Below are 18,266 nucleotides of genomic sequence, written 5' to 3'. Positions count from 1 at the left end.
ATCCTACATTTCATACACACCCATCAGTAATGTGAGATCATTAATCTGACTCCACTCTGTGCTGTTAATATGATGAATCTTCTATCTGACTCTTTAGCTTCTTGAAATCTCTCAGTAGATCCTGACATTTAAGTTCTGTTTTGTATTATAATACGTCATTTAATTTAAGCCCATGGATGAAGGGGTAAAAAGAGATTGCATCTCATGACATTTTTATGTGAGGTAGCTCATCTTAAAATCCTTGCAGGAAAAATATATTTTCATCATTGTGTAGGAGAGAACCATGATGGGCAAATACTCTCAGTGATTTGAAAAAATTGTCTGCTTAGTGCCTAACATAAGCACATGTTTTATTCATTCTTAGTTGTTAAATTCACTGTCTTTACAAGTCTTGTCATTGAATCAATGGTTGAACAATGTAAAGCTTTATTTGAAACTGAGCTGAAGTGACCAGAGGTGACCTGTTTGTACAGATGACCACAACTTTAAAACAAGCCGTTGATAAACCATCTATGTTTCACCCAATTATTTTTAAATGTACATATCTGACTGGCTATAAAATCTTTTCTCAAACCAAATGGAGGACTGCAAAATGTTTTGTTGAAATCATGGCATTAATACAAATATATATTATTTCAGCTGATTATGTTTTCACATCTAGGGATTCCATGTCTAGGAGCACCATTTACCTGCTTCAAGAACACAAAGGAGTATAGTAGGGGGATGGGGTGGATGTGTGATCTGAGTGATGATGGGTAAGGAAGGCCTAGTGGAGTGGTAATCTGAAGCAAGTTTCCAGTTTGCAAACTTCATGTTCGAGGACTTGTCATTTTTTTTTTTTTTAAGTGTCTTGCCCAACTAGAATATGTGTAATATATGTATTAATGATACAACAGAAATATATACAGTGCCACTTGAAAGTATGTGAACCCCTTGAGCACTTAAGCGTTTTCTGTTGTTTTACCATGATTTTTAATTTTTTTATCACCAATTTTCCATAGATGAAATGTCAGGTTTATGTTTATCATTTGCATGTACTTGTTTAGAGGAAATTGTTTGAGTAGCCGAAAAACTACATGAAACATGGAATTAGTCCATTTCAAAAGTAAGTGAATCCCCAGCTGAATTGATAAAGTCAAGCAGGTAACAGATTCAGTGAAACTTATTTGGGTGATTAATTAGTCAATTGAGCAAACCGATCATCTGAGACATCCTTAGGGAAAGGTTTGGGCAACACAGATTAAAAGAGAGAGGAAACCAACCAAACTACTGTAGTGCCAAGGTGTACCCACACAGATCAACAATGCCGAGAGGGAACGAGATATCCGAGAACATCAGGAAGAAGGTACTGACAGCCCATCAGTCTTGGGAAAGCTATAAGACCATCTCCAAAAGATTCCAGCTCCATCCATCCATCCAAGACAAATCATTTTGAAATGGAGGGCATTCAACATGACCGCATCTCTGCCTAGAAGTGGACGCCCATCAAGACCATTTACAAGAAGCACCAGAAGAAGAATAAATCAGGTAAAGTCAACCCACACATCACCTCTAAAGAGTTTCGGAACTCTCTGACATCATCTGGGGTAAATGTACATGGGTCTACAATCAGACGAAAATTGTTGGTTTTGATTGTGACCAAATAATTCTATCTCGGACTCATCTGTCCAAAGAAGGGACTTCCAGAAGGCCTTTGGTTTATCCAAGTGCTCTCTGGCAAAGTTGAAACAGCAGTTTTTTTTCTATCTTGAGTGACAGAGGCTTCCTTCTAGCAACCCGATCATGAATGTCATGTCTATTCAATTTTCATCTGATTGTAGACCCATGTACATTTATGTTCATGTAGTTTTTTGGCTACTCAAACAATTCTGTCGAAACAAGTACATGCAAATGATAAACATAAACCTGACATTTCATCTATGGAAAATTGGTGATGAAAATAGTTGGTTTTGATCGTGACAAAATAATTCTATCTCGGACTCATCTGTTTAAAGAAGGGACTTCCAGAAGGCCTTTGGTTTATCCAAGTGTTCTCGGGCAAAGTTGAGACGGGCAGTTTTGTTCTTTCTTGAGAGCAGAGGCTTCCTTCTAGCAACCTGATCATGAATGTCATGTCTATTCAATTTTCGTCTGATTGATTTTTGGCAGAAATCACACTAAACAGTGGAACAGACTCAAACCTACACAGAGATGCAGGTCACAGAGGCAACATCAGAATGAATGGGTGTCCACTTTTCAAACATCGGCATTCATAGTCTGCTAATGATTGATGGATTTTTGAAAATACCTTACTATAGAAAACAAACATCAAATTAATGCATGTCTACACTTCAAACACACACCAACTGTCATACACAGGGGCAATCCACTGATTTTTACAAAACGTGTATGGGATAAGAACGCACCATCAGTTTATAGACCTTAACATATGGGACAGTCATACATGTGGTGTCTTCCTTTTCTTCAGAGCAGTCAAGACTATCCGGGATCTTCATTTAATTGATATGACAATACATATCATACTTTGTTTTATTGCAGTCCATATATGAAGGGGGCGGGGAAGATTACACCTTAAGACATTGTTATGGGTTGTCATGTATCTCATCTTAAAATGCTGGCAGGAAATATTTAATTGTTTTCATCATTGTGTAGGAGAGAACCATGATGGGGGAATACTCTAATGAGTTAGTGATTTGGAAAAATGTGTGCTTAGTGCCTAACATAAATTCATTTTCTTAAATTCTTATTTGTTTTATTCACTGTTGTATCCTCACTGAATCAATTGAAGTATGGAAAGCTTGATTTGAGGCTGAGCTGAAGTGATCAGAGGTGACCTGTGTGCACAGTTGACCACGACTTTTAAAACAAATCATTAATAAACTGTCTATGTTTCACCCAATGTCAGTGTAAATTATATCTGGCTGGCTATGAAAGATGTTCTCAAACCCTGTAAAATATATGGTTGAAAACACAGTATTCATATAAATTTTTATGAATCCAGCATTCTGATTACATATCTAACTGGTTATGATTTTTTTAAATGACATTTCCCCTAGCATTTTTAAAGAGCAAAGAATGGAAGAAACCTTAAAAATGTGTTCGCTATTCCTGGATCTACTATCAACTCACCTAAATAACACTCCAATATGACTGAAGTTTGGAACTTTTTTTTACATACTATCTGACCGAATGAATTTGGATGGACACAGCAATATTTTACATGGACACAACAATAACTTTCTAATCACGTTCCTAATAGTATTTGCAATTTCACAATTGAATTACATAATATTTCAGAAGATGATTCAACTTTTAATGAAATAACATTTTCAATGATGTGGCTTTTTTCCAGTATGTGTCATCAGGTGTTTCTTGAGATCACCCTTTTGTCTAAAGGTTTTTCCACACTGAGGACAATGATATGGCTTTTCTCCGGTGTGGATCCTCTGGTGTATTTTTAGACTACCCATTTCAGTAAAGGCCTTTCCACACTGAGAACACTGATATGGCTTTTCCCCAGTATGGATCCTCTGGTGTCTGATGAGTTTACCCATTTCAGTGAAGGCCTTCCCACACTGAGAACACTGAAGTGGGTTTTCTCCTGTGTGGATCCTCTGGTGTCCCTTGAGACGACCCAATTGATTAAAGGCCTTTCCACACTGAGAACATTGATGTGGTTTTTCTCCAGTATGTGTCATCAGGTGTTTTTTGAGATCACCCTTTTGTGTAAAGGTTTTTCCACACTGAGAACATTGATATGGCTTTTCTCCGGTGTGGATCCTCTGGTGTCTAATGAGACTACCCTTTCCAGTAAAGGCCTTTTCACACTGAGAACACCGATATGGCTTTTCTCCGGTGTGGATCCTCTGGTGTATCTTGAGATCACCATTTTGACTAAAAGTCTTGCCACACTGGGAACAATGATATGGCTTTTCCCCTGTATGGATCCTCTGGTGTATCTTAAGATTAGCCAAATTACTAAAGGCCTTTTCACACTGAGAACACTGATATGGCTTTTCTCCAGTGTGAATTCGTTGATGAATTGCAAGAGCGGAGGGTGCAGGAAAGGTTTTGAAACACTGGAGGCATTCATGTTTGTTGGTCCTTTTGTTCGGTTGCTGATGCCTGATGACTTTCTTGCTTCTTTCCTCTGGACTGCTTTTTCTAGCATGGGTCCTTTGAATGTCTCCTATAACATTACAAAATAATTTATCATTAACATATTATTATAATATCCTGGATTCTCAATTATCCATATCCATGATGTGTTGCATTGACAATACACAGCATAACTGATGTAAAATGTATTTTGGATTGACTGACTATTTCCTTAAATACTACATCACTAATTAAAGTAGGTATTTTAAATGTTTTAAATGCAACCTACTGCAAGTTATATCCCTTATTATGGTATTCATATGGTACCTCTATTCTCTCAACAGGTCTCACATTTCATTGGCTAAAGCAGAAGATAAAGATAGTTTTTAAATACATTTTTTAATAACCTAGTCATGACAGTATAAATGTCTTCCAATGGGAGTTCCAATGGCATGAAATATTTTTAACTCCGTTATTATTATATTAAATATAATGCCAGTTGGGTTTCTTTTCCACCTGTTCTTATTGACACAATTAAGTATGTATGTTAACACAACTTTATATGAGTTAATATTAACACACTAGAAGTGGCAAAATGTAAAGATGGTTTCCTAAGCTAACTACCATATTTGTCAAGATTTGTATTATATAAATAATTTCTTCATATTTTTAAATAATTTTTATTATTAGCTATTAGCTAGAATTGTTCCTCATTTGGAAGTAATTTAGGACAAACTTGTTCAATAGAATATTTGTGTACATGGAGACTAAATGCACACAAAGATACAGACACATGAGTTACAGAACCGGAGAAAAATAATGGCAGACACTTTCTCTCTTTTAAATGTAACAATAATAGTATCCCATGATTAAGGTAATATGCATATTGTGCTTTTTCATGATACAAAATAATCTGCAACTTACTTGTAGGAGAATCATCGCGATCATATTCTCTTAAATCTGATTCATCCTCCTCTTTAATTTCCATCATTGAAGACTTTTCTTCTTTGCAGGGCAAGGTTGGGGATCTTTTTGATTCAGTCTTACAGTCATGTTCCAGTCCAGGCTTTTCTTCCACTCCCTGAATTGAAGACAGATACTTTTGCAGGAAATCATCAAATTCTTCTTCTTTTATCTCCTCCTTCACTGGCATCAGCAGTTGTGATGGTTCAGTAGATCCTGACATTTTAGTTCTGTTTTGCAAAAGAAATCCTTGATCTTTCCTTCAATACAAGACTAATATAGTGAAGATATGCCAACAAGAACTGCAGTAGAGTTGTACTGTCTTTGAGTTACACATACACACTTTACTGCCAGACCATCCCAGTGTCTGCCTTAAAAAGGTGGCTCATCCAATCAGCTCCAGGAACCTTTGTGATGCAAACTAGAATGCCAAAGGATTATGGGAAGGAATTCCATGTTTATATGCACCGTTTTCACATCTGATGGCCCTGGGTTGGGCCTGGCAATAGCTCAGCCTGCAGAATCTCCACACAGGAGGGTAGGTGGGGGTGGGTTGGAGGTGTGAACTGAAAGGTGATTAGGGAGAAGAGGATAGGTTGGTAAACTGTAGAAAGCCTGTGTGTTTGTATTTTAATACTGATATAAGGTTAATATCAGACCGATCAGTGAGAAGCTACACTACCCACACAACTGAGTTAAAAAGAAACAAGGTGACCTAAAACGTTATTATTACCAAAATCCCAGACATTTACCCCAGTTCACTCTGAATGCTTTTTATTTGTTCATGTTTTAACTAAGGGGTGGCAGTGGAGTACAACAGAAATACACATGGATAAAGTTGGATGTGTGAACTGAGAGGTAATGGGTAGGAAAGGAAAGTGGGGTGGATATCTGAAGAAAGCCTCAGTTCTTACAGTTTTTCACTATTGTTAAGAAGTAAAAAGCGAAAATTCGGCACAATCTGCACAACCTTCACGTCATGTATCAATCGCTCGCCCCAAGTGGGAAATACTTAAGATTCCCTTATCTACATTAGAGTCCGATTTTCCTTGTGAACACACTGATGTCAATTACACATCACGTTGTTGTCAAAACAGTGTACACAAAGCTCTGTTGTTGCACACAATTTACAAGTAAAATCTCAAAGCATCAACCTGCAAGCCACAAATAGTCAAATCTCTAAACTTTCAGGTCTTTTGAAGGAGAATGGTCATCTCTAATGAGATTTGGGCCGCTGTGGTACTGCTGCCTTGTGTACTGTAATACTGCATATCAATATAATATACGTAGTGTGCTCACAGTGTTTGTATTTTGCAGGACTGAAAGAAAACCACACTGTGGAGGAAGAAAACACACTTTCAATATTTTTAACAATATTTATAAGTAGCATTTTCCAGGAGATATAAAGGGTTTTGCATTTTCAGTTAGTTGCTTTGGGATTTGTGTTTAGAGTTTTGAGAATGAGGCATGCTTTCAAAAAATGTGTGTAAGCAATTGAGAAAAACTATAAGCATTTTGTATACAATTTTATGTCAATACAATCTGGTGGAACAGGAGACTGAAATTGTAAATATGGTTTCTGAGAACAACGGTATTGCTGTTTTATGTTTGACTATGAAAAATGTAGGCCTACACTGATACATTTTACAAAAGGAGAAAGGGCTCAATGAGTCATTGTCATTCATATGGTGTGTTTCGATGATTGTGTTTTCAATTTTGCACTTCTGTGTGCTGTAAATGCTTGGTAGTGTGCAGCTAATGCTTAGTTGTGTGTCCTAAATTAATATATGTGTGTGTGTTTTGAAAATATGGCTGTGTGTACCAAATGAAAACACGAGTTCCATTTTGTGAACAGTTAAGAGATTTGATAGCAAAGAGTCATCTTGCAAAGGGAGTGTCAGGTTTAGCATTTTGTGTGTGAGGTTTTCAATTTTCTGTGTGCAGTTTTGAAAAAAGACGTTACTGTTTTGAAAAACGGGTTTTAGCAACAGTGAAAAACTGTAATTAGAATACTTCATACTTCATGTTCAAGGACTTTTCACCTGTTTTACTGTGGGTGGCAGTGGGTGTGAGCTGAAATGTGTTGGGGAATAAAAGGACAGTTGGGATTGGGAACTGAAAAAAGCTTTCACTGTGGGTGGCAATGGAATGCTCAGCTGAAGTAGAATGTAAGGACCTTTTCACTCTGCACCTTACTTTTTAAACACAACAGGAATAAACAGAAATCATGTGAATGATAAAAGGCTTTGCCGGTAAAAAGGCCATATAGCCACTATATCTTTAAGGTTTTCCCATGGTATCTCTATTCTCAATGGGTCTCACATTCTGTGAGTAAAGCACACAATGATGACAGGGTGTTTTATAATTGCAGGTGCTTTTGGAATGTAAATTAGAATGATGAAGGAGTTTGGGAACGAATTCCATGTGCATTGCCTTCCTTGAATGTCTCTTTGGACAAAAGCATCTGCTAAATATCAATGCATTGTTCACGTCTGATGGTAGTCATGTTGGCGTGGTCAGGGTTTAACCAGCAGAGACATCACAAAGGAGGGTAGATGGGCCATTCCTGGATGTTAGAACTGAAAGGTGATTGGGTATGGAAGGATATGTGGGGTTGGGTTGGAGGTGTGAACTGAAAGGTGATTGGGTAGGGAAGGATATGTGGGGTTGGGTTGGAGGTGTGAACTGAAAGGTCATGTAGTAGGTGGGGTGGGCTGGTCAACTGAAGAAACCTTCCATTGTTCCTGAAATATTTTGAAACTGTATGTTTGTGTGTATTTCTGAAGACATATGTGTACGTTTGTGTGAATGAGTGTATGTTTTATAATAGTTTATAACTTGATATGAGGACAGAGGATAAAAAGACTTTCAAACCTCTACTCTCCTTTAAAGCTTTTGTGTTTTTGTGTCTCATTTTGTTTTGTTTTTGACTGTGAATGGCAGTGAACTATCTTGCTCAACTACAATATCTGGACTCCTGTGATTGGGCACCCTACCTTGCGCCAGGAGTAGCATAAAGTCACCCAACGGCAATGTGAAAGACTGGTGGAGAGCATGCCAAGACACATGAAAGTTGTGATTTTAAATCAAGGTTATTCCACCAAATATTGATTTCTGAACTCTTCCTAAGTGTAAGCATTAGTATTGTGAAGTTTAAAAATGAATATGAGCTTGTTTTCTTTGCATTATTCGAGATCTGAAGACACTGCATCTTTTTTGCTATTTTGACCAATTGTCATTTTTCTGCAAATAAATGATCTAAATGACAATATTTTTATTTGAAATTTGGTAGGAATGTTGCCAGTAGGTTATAGAATAAAACAAAAATGTACATTTTACTTTAACACATACCAATAAATAGTAAAACCAGAGGAACTGATAATTTTGAAGTGGTCTCTTAATTTTTTCCGCGGCTGTATATATACAGTACTGTGCAAAAGTTTTAGGCAGGTGTGAAAAAATGCTGTAAACTAAAAATGCTTTAAAAAAAAACAGCCTGCACAAATATGTGTGGCGATTAGCAAAATATCATTCTACAACTTAACCGTTCATCAACACTGGGACTATATGTTCACTGTCCATATGTGAACATACAGTGTGTATTCATGCCAAAAGACACAGGTATTTTTCTCCTGCATTTACATATACCACCTAGCTTTTTCACGTTTAGCACCATAGCCATGTGGCTAACACAGCTAGCTAGCATACACATAAAACATGGTAATTACATAATATGTCAGAAGATGATTTAACTTTAAAGGAGATAACAGGCATAGATTCACCCATCTTGTGCATATTATTTAAATAATCTGAGAGCAATGCAGTTGTCGATCCTTCCCACACTTTACATTAAACGAATGGAACATATGGAAGTGGCAGTGGCAGGGACACAATGTGTATTACCGTATACCACCATTAGGAGGCCAGAAGAAGCAGAAATACAAAGCTCATAGTAGCCCATGGTAAAGGCATACCATAGTACCTCTCAACAAATCTCTCAATTTGTTTGAGTAAAGCACAACTTAAAGACAACAAACTAAAATAAATGTCATTAAATGTAAATAGAAATGATGGATGTCTTCTTTAATTTCCATGAAAACGTTACTTTTTTCTTTGCAAGTCAAGGTTGATGATATTTGATTGGTGTATATTTCAGTCTTTGCATATATCACCTATTTTGGTGAAATTCTTGTCCCCAGTATGGATCCTCTGGTGATTCTTGAGACCACTTATACGACTAAAAGTTTTTCCACACTGAAAACACAGATATGGCTTTTCCCCAGTATGGATCCTCTGGTGATTCTTGAGACCACTTATACGACTAAAAGTCTTTCCACACTGAGAACATAGATATGGCTTTTCCCCAGTATGGATCCTCTGGTGTTTCTTGAGAGTACCCATTTCAGTAAAAGCCTTTCCACACTGAGAACAATTATATGGCTTTTCCCCAGTGTGAATTCTCTGGTGTTTCTTGAGATTGCCCATTATAGTAAAAGCCTTTCCACAGTGAGAACAGTGATATGGCTTTTGCCCAGTATGGGTCATATTGTGTGTCGTGAGATGGTTCAATTGACTATAGGCCTTTCCACACTGAGAACACTGATATGGCTTTTCCCCGGTGTGGCTTCTCTGGTGTGTCATGAGATGACCCATCTGAATAAAAGTCTTTCCACACTGAGAACAATGATATGGCTTTTCTCCAGTATGTGTCAGCTGGTGGATTGTAAGTTCTCCTCTACTCCTGAAACTCTTCCCACATGCAGGACACTGATATGGCTTTTCCTCAGTATGGATCATCTGGTGCATCTTGAGACTATACATTTTGCTAAAAGTCATTCCACACTGAGAACAATGATATGGCTTTTCTCCTGTGTGTGTTCGTTGATGAATAGCCAGAGCGGAAGGTGAAGCACAGGTTTTGAAACACTGGGAGCATTCATGTTGTTTCTTCCTTGTGTTCCACTGCTGATGTATGATGACTTTCTTTCTTCTTTCCTCTGGACTCCTTTTTCTAGAATGGATCCTTTGAACGTCTCCTATAACATTAGAAAATATTTTTTAAATCATATCCTCGATTCTCAATCATTGATATTCTCGATTTGTTACATTTATTTGTTACATTAACAATACAGTTTCACACTGAAAACAATGTATTTTGGATTGACTGGCTATTTGATCATTAAGAATATCACTTGGAAGATTACATTTCATTGAGTTATGCCGGAGAGAAAGCCAGGGTTTTTTTAATCAACTTCTAAATAACCTATTCATAACAGTATGAATGTCTGAGTTCAAATGGCAACAAATATCTAAAATTATTAAAGTCAATATTATACCAGTTTCTACCTGATCAAGCAGGCACTCCAATGTAGCTCGTAAAATTATAAATGGTAGAAAAGTTAGAAATCCTTGGGTGCCTGTGCAGCCTCATATTGACACATGTTCATATTCACAGATATTAATTGTTATGAGTTAATGTCAACACACACTAACAGCGGCCAAATGTGGAGATGGTTCCCTAAGCTAGAGAAAGATAGTTAAAAAGCTACAGTAGGTAAAATCCCTCTGGGTGCCCTTGCAGCTTCATATAACCATGATGTCAATTTCATCATATTTGTCAAGAGTTTCATTATACAAATCATTTCTTCAAATATTTTTAATATATATATATTTTTATGGGCTATTGGCTAGAATTGTACCTCATGTTGAAGTCATTTAGGACAAACGTGTTCAATATGATAACTGTTTAAACTAGAGACTAAATGTAAACAGAGATACAGACACAAGAGTTGGTTGGCTTTTCTTGATGCAACAAAATCTGCAACTTACTTGTAGGCGAACAGTCAGCACGATCACAGTCTCTTAAATCTGATTCATCTTCCTCTTTAATTTCCATCAGTGAAGGTTTTTCTTCTTTACAGGCCAATGTTGGGGATGTTTCTGATTCAGTCTTACAGTCATGTTCCAGTCCAGGCTTTTCTTCCACTTTCTGAAATGAAGACAGATACTCTTGCAGGAAATCATCAAATTCTACATGTCTCACTCAACTGAAGATACCCAACTATATATACCGTCTTCTACATTTTGCATGAATGTAGTGATGTATTCGGACTTAACAATCGGAAACAGTCTTTTATCTTCATAGAGTTTCACCGGCAGACATAATTAACGTTGTACTTTGCCAATTAGCAAAATATCATTCTACAACTTAACCGTTCATCAACACTGGGACTATATGTTCACTGTCCATATGTGAACATACAGTGTGTATTCATGCCAAAAGACACAGGTATTTTTCTCCTGCATTTACATATACCACCTAGCTTTTTCACGTTTAGCACCATAGCCATGTGGCTAACACAGCTAGCTAGCATACACATAAAACATGGTAATTACATAATATGTCAGAAGATGATTTAACTTTAAAGGAGATAACAGGCATAGATTCACCCATCTTGTGCATATTATTTAAATAATCTGAGAGCAATGCAGTTGTCGATCCTTCCCACACTTTACATTAAACGAATGGAACATATGGAAGTGGCAGTGGCAGGGACACAATGTGTATTACCGTATACCACCATTAGGAGGCCAGAAGAAGCAGAAATACAAAGCTCATAGTAGCCCATGGTAAAGGCATACCATAGTACCTCTCAACAAATCTCTCAATTTGTTTGAGTAAAGCACAACTTAAAGACAACAAACTAAAATAAATGTCATTAAATGTAAATAGAAATGATGGATGTCTTCTTTAATTTCCATGAAAACGTTACTTTTTTCTTTGCAAGTCAAGGTTGATGATATTTGATTGGTGTATATTTCAGTCTTTGCATATATCACCTATTTTGGTGAAATTCTTGTCCCCAGTATGGATCCTCTGGTGATTCTTGAGACCACTTATACGACTAAAAGTTTTTCCACACTGAGAACATAGATATGGCTTTTCCCCAGTATGGATCCTCTGGTGTTTCTTGAGATTGCCCATTATAGTAAAAGCCTTTCCACAGTGAGAACAGTGATATGGCTTTTGCCCAGTATGGGTCATATTGTGTGTCGTGAGATGGTTCAATTGACTATAGGCCTTTCCACACTGAGAACACAGATATGGCTTTTCCCCAGTATGGATCCTCTGGTGATTCTTGAGACCACTTATACGACTAAAAGTCTTTCCACACTGAGAACATAGATATGGCTTTTCCCCAGTATGGATCCTCTGGTGTTTCTTGAGAGTACCCATTTCAGTAAAAGCCTTTCCACACTGAGAACAATTATATGGCTTTTCCCCAGTGTGAATTCTCTGGTGTTTCTTGAGATTGCCCATTATAGTAAAAGCCTTTCCACAGTGAGAACAGTGATATGGCTTTTGCCCAGTATGGGTCATATTGTGTGTCGTGAGATGGTTCAATTGACTATAGGCCTTTCCACACTGAGAACACTGATATGGCTTTTCCCCGGTGTGGCTTCTCTGGTGTGTCATGAGATGACCCATCTGAATAAAAGTCTTTCCACACTGAGAACAATGATATGGCTTTTCTCCAGTATGTGTCAGCTGGTGGATTGTAAGTTCTCCTCTACTCCTGAAACTCTTCCCACATGCAGGACACTGATATGGCTTTTCCTCAGTATGGATCATCTGGTGCATCTTGAGACTATATATTTTGCTAAAAGTCATTCCACACTGAGAACAATGATATGGCTTTTCTCCTGTGTGTGTTCGTTGATGAATAGCCAGAGCGGAAGGTGAAGCACAGGTTTTGAAACACTGGGAGCATTCATGTTGTTTCTTCCTTGTGTTCCACTGCTGATGTATGATGACTTTCTTTTTTTCTTTCCTCTGGACTCCTTTTTCTAGAATGGATCCTTTGAACGTCTCCTATAACATTAGAAAATATTTTTTAAATCATATCCTCGATTCTCAATCATTGATATTCTCGATTTGTTACATTTATTTGTTACATTAACAATACAGTTTCACACTGAAAACAATGTATTTTGGATTGACTGGCTATTTGATCATTAAGAATATCACTTGGAAGATTACATTTCATTGAGTTATGCCGGAGAGAAAGCCAGGGTTTTTTTAATCAACTTCTAAATAACCTATTCATAACAGTATGAATGTCTGAGTTCAAATGGCAACAAATATCTATAATTATTAAAGTCAATATTATACCAGTTTCTACCTGATCAAGCAGGCACTCCAATGTAGCTCGTAAAATTATAAATGGTAGAAAAGTTAGAAATCCTTGGGTGCCTGTGCAGCCTCATATTGACACATGTTCATATTCACAGATATTAATTGTTATGAGTTAATGTCAACACACACTAACAGCGGCCAAATGTGGAGATGGTTCCCTAAGCTAGAGAAAGATAGTTAAAAAGCTACAGTAGGTAAAATCCCTCTGGGTGCCCTTGCAGCTTCATATAACCATGATGTCAATTTCATCATATTTGTCAAGAGTTTCATTATACAAATCATTTCTTCAAATATTTTTAATATATATATATTTTTATGGGCTATTGGCTAGAATTGTACCTCATGTTGAAGTCATTTAGGACAAACGTGTTCAATATGATAACTGTTTAAACTAGAGACTAAATGTAAACAGAGATACAGACACAAGAGTTGGTTGGCTTTTCTTGATGCAACAAAATCTGCAACTTACTTGTAGGCGAACAGTCAGCACGATCACAGTCTCTTAAATCTGATTCATCTTCCTCTTTAATTTCCATCAGTGAAGGTTTTTCTTCTTTACAGGCCAATGTTGGGGATGTTTCTGATTCAGTCTTACAGTCATGTTCCAGTCCAGGCTTTTCTTCCACTTTCTGAAATGAAGACAGATACTCTTGCAGGAAATCATCAAATTCTTCTTCTTTTATCTCCTCAGTAGATCCTGACATTTTAGTTCTGTTTTGCAAAATAAATATTTGATCTTTCCTTCAATACAAGAATAATAAAGTGAATATGTGCCAACAAAAACTGCAGTAGAGTTGTACTGTCTGTGAGTTACACATACACACTATACTGCCAGACCACCCCAGTGTCTGCCTTAAAAAGGTGGCTCATCCAATCAGCTGCAGGAACCTTTGTGATGCAAACTAGAATGCCAAAGGATTATGGGAAGGAATTCCATGTTTATATGCACCGTTCTCACATCTGATGGCCCTAGGTTAGGCCTGGCAATAGCTCAGCCTGTAAAATCTCCACACAGGAGGGTAGGTGGGGGTGGGGTGGAGGTGTTAACTGAAGGTGATTGGGCAGGAGTGGCTAGGTTGGTTAACTACAGAAAGCCTGTGTGTTTGTATTTTAATACTGACATAAGGTTCATATCAGACCGACCAGTGTGATGCCTCACTTACAAAACCCACACAACTGAGTTAAAAAGAAACAAGGTGACTTAAAACGTTATTATTACCAAAATCTCAGACATTTTCCCCAGTTCAGTCTTTTTATTTGTTCATGTTTTGACTAAGGGGTGGCAGTGGAGCCCTTACATTGTGTAGCTCACTATAAGAATACAACAGAAATACACATGGATAAAGGTGGATGTGTGAACTAAGAAGTGATGGGTAGGAGAGGAAAGGGGGAGTGGGGTGGAAATCTGAAGAAAGCCTCAATTCTTAATCTGAATACTTCATACTTCATGTTCAAGGACTTTTCACCTGTTTTACTGTGGGTGGCAGTGGGTGTGAGCTGAAATGTGATGGGGAATAAGAGGACAGGTGGGATTGGGAACTGAAGAAAGCTTTCATTTATCCTAGGTACTTAAGACACACAGACACCATACTAATATGAATGGGAGCCTACATTTCATACACGCACATGAGTAGCCTTATTATCAGTGAGTCATGTAAACACCTGCATTCAGACATGTGTTCTTCCTCAGTGACTACTGAAGATACCCTGCTATAGAAAGCCTCTTCTTCAATCTGCAGAAGTCTAACGATCCAAATTACATGTCTCAATCTACTGCAGTTACCCAGCTATAGAAACCCTCTTCTTCAGTCTGCATGCATTTTGTAAGATTCATGATCAAGCCACTGCTGGGACCAGCAACATTTGGCCAACATAATCACGGTAATGGTAACAAAGGAGAGGTCCCCACACTGGATTTGCTCAAACACCTGGGGTCAGGAAGCAAACTTAGGTGTGAGTGACTGCAATTAATCATAGTATGGGAATGGGGTAGACCATTGAGAACCATTTCAGAACAACAAAAGGTTGCCAGAGCTATTTGCATTACAGGCCCAGCTCATTTACCTTAGAAGCCTAGGAGGTGTCTTAAACACTATATAGGGCTGGAGTTTGAAATGCTTGTGTTTCAGACCTACACCACTGAATTCAGAGTATGTTCCATGTGCTTCAAGTCTACAATTTAATGGAATAAAGATTGCTGCATCAAAAACAAAGAAACTTCCTTAATTTCTTCCAATTTCATGATGGTTCTTGAAACTATCCACTCTGGATCCTATAGAAACACTTTACATGAAACACTTTTCCCACATATTTATTTAAAAGTCTTTCCACACTGAGAACACTGATGTGTCTTTTCCCCAGTATGGATCCGCTGGTGTATTTTTAGACTACCCATTTCAGTAAACACTTTTCCCTTGTCTTTTTTTCTTTCTGCTGGAATCTTTTTGTGAACATTTTACTAAAGTTCCCTAAAATTGTACCTTTTTTGGAAATCGCAATGGATAAGCTTGTAACAAACAGCTAATTCTAGCCCAGAGTAGTGACATTCCCATAGTATCTCTCAAGAGTAGAGTAAAGCACAACTTAAAGCCAACAAACTAAATGTAATTTCTTTAAATGTAAATAAAAATGGTGATGGATTCATTTTTCTTAAGAAATTGCATTCTTTGCAACTCAAAGTTGATTTTGGTTGGTGTTTATTTGAGTCATTGCATTGCAAATATCAAGTATTTTGTAAGTTTTTTTTTTCCGTTTAGATGTTCTGCTGTTTGTGTCCTCTGATGAGTTTTAGTGGCGTCAGCCTTTTTAGAGAAAAACCTTTAATTTGTTCATGTTTTGACTGTGGGTGGCAATGGAATGCTCAGCTGAAGTAGAATGTAAGGGCCTTTCACTCTGTAACTTACTTTTTGAACACAACATGAATAAACACAAATCACATGAATGATAAAAGGCTTTATATGTGGTGGACCTCTTACGAAACAAGCAGGAACAGTATTTAATCCACACACAGTGTCACTATTAGACATAATATAAACATGCATGTAAAAAGGCCATATAGCCACCATAAGAATGATTGGGAGCCTACACGCATACACACTGATATAGTTTTTCGCTTGTACACATGTATCTTTTTACACGGCCAACACTGATGAGGCTTCGTTTGTGCGCCCCAGTTTAGTGTTAGTATTAGAACATTGACTAAAGGCTTCTCCACACTGAGAACACTAATCTCCACCAGTACAGGGTGGATGATATAGAATGCAGGGAGCCTATTTTCACCTGTACTTCGCAGATGAGACTTTCTCTTGTATGTAGTTTCTGATGTACCTTGAGCGCAAATAGTCTCTTAAAGGCCTTCCACAATGATGGGGCTTTACCCCAGTTTGAATCCTCTGGTGTCCTTTGAAATAAGACATTTTACTAAAAGTCTTCCACAGTCAGAACAATGGTGTGGCTTTTATCCAGTATGTGTGATCTGATGGGTGATAAGATTTGAGCTTATCTCAAAATTCTTCTAACATATAGTACCCTGAAATGGCTTTTCCCCAGTGTGAATCCTCTGGTGTATCTTGAGATCACCCATTGTAGTAAAGGCTTTTCCACACTGAGAACACTGATGGGGCTTTTTTCCAGTTGTGTTCGTTGATGAATTGCAAGAGCAGAAGATGCAGCATAGGTTTTGAAACACTGGGAGCATTCAAGTGTTTACCTCCTCATGTTCGATTGCTGATGCCTGATGACTTATTCCCTTATACTCCTTTGGCCTGAATGGATCATTTGAACGTCTTCTATAACATTCAAGAAAATGTTTTAAAGATTATCCTCTCTATCCTCTGTGTGTTACATTAGAACAACAACACTAAAACAATATATTATTGATTAACCGGCTTTTTGAATTTTTTTTTTTAAAGCTGAGCATATCTCAATTTAGCAGTCACAGCTGTGCTGCTTCATCACTATGAGGAATTAACAGATCGAGAGGCATACAACAACTCAAGATGGTACCCTTTATCTCCTTTAGACAGTGAAATTATTATCTATTAAAAATACTGTGAATGTTTTAGGATAGCGCTGTGTAGTGAAACTCTTCCCTTTTGAAGAGTTATAGTGGATTATACTGTACAGAATGATTGTTATTACATCAGACAATACAATTAGTAATGATCACCTACAGACTGCACTGTAAATAAAGCAAAGATGCAGGCACATGAGTAAGATATCTTGAGGCAAAATGACGGCAGACATTTTAAAGGTCTTAAATGTAACAGAGACCAAATTAAATCCCATCATCAAGGTATTTAATTGGTATCTCTATTCTCTCAATAGGTCTCACATTGAATTGAGTAATGCACACGATAAAGCCAGGGGGGGGGGGGGGGGTTGCCTTTGGTTTTTAAATGCAGGAGCTTTTGGAATGTAAATTAGAATGACAAAGGAGTTTGGGAAGGAATTTCATGTGCATTGTACACGTCTGATGGTAGTCAGGTGGGCGTGGTCAGGGTTTAACCCGCTGAGACAACACAAAGGATGTGGAACGGAAAGGTGATTGGGTAGGGCAGGGTAGTTGGGTTGGGCATGAGGTGTGAACTAAAAGGTGATGGGGTAGGTGGGGTGGGCTGGTAAACTGAAGAAACCCTCCATTGTTCCTCAAAGCTTTTGGAACTGTATGTTTGTGTGTGTATTCATGAAGACATATTTGTACTTTTCTGTGAATGCAAAAGTATGTTTTATAATATTTTATATCTTGATATTAGGACAGTGGATAAAAAGACTATTAGACCTGCATATAAACCTCCACTGTTCTTTAAAGCTTTGTGTGTTTTTGTGCCTCTCAACTCAGAACAATTTTCATTTGTTTTGACTGTGAATGGCAGTGGAATATTTTTATCAATTACAATGTCTGGACTCCTGTTATGAGGCACCCTACCTTAAGAATACAACAAACAAGAATACGGCTAAAGATCCAAACTACATGTCTCACTCAACTGAAGATACCCGGCTATAGAAA

Source organism: Sprattus sprattus (assembly GCF_963457725.1).
Source record: "Sprattus sprattus genome assembly, chromosome: 1".
Taxonomy (NCBI): Eukaryota; Metazoa; Chordata; class Actinopteri; order Clupeiformes; family Clupeidae; genus Sprattus; species Sprattus sprattus.
The sequence above is the reverse complement of the archived record's forward strand: the minus strand, read 5'-3'. Positions refer to the sequence as shown.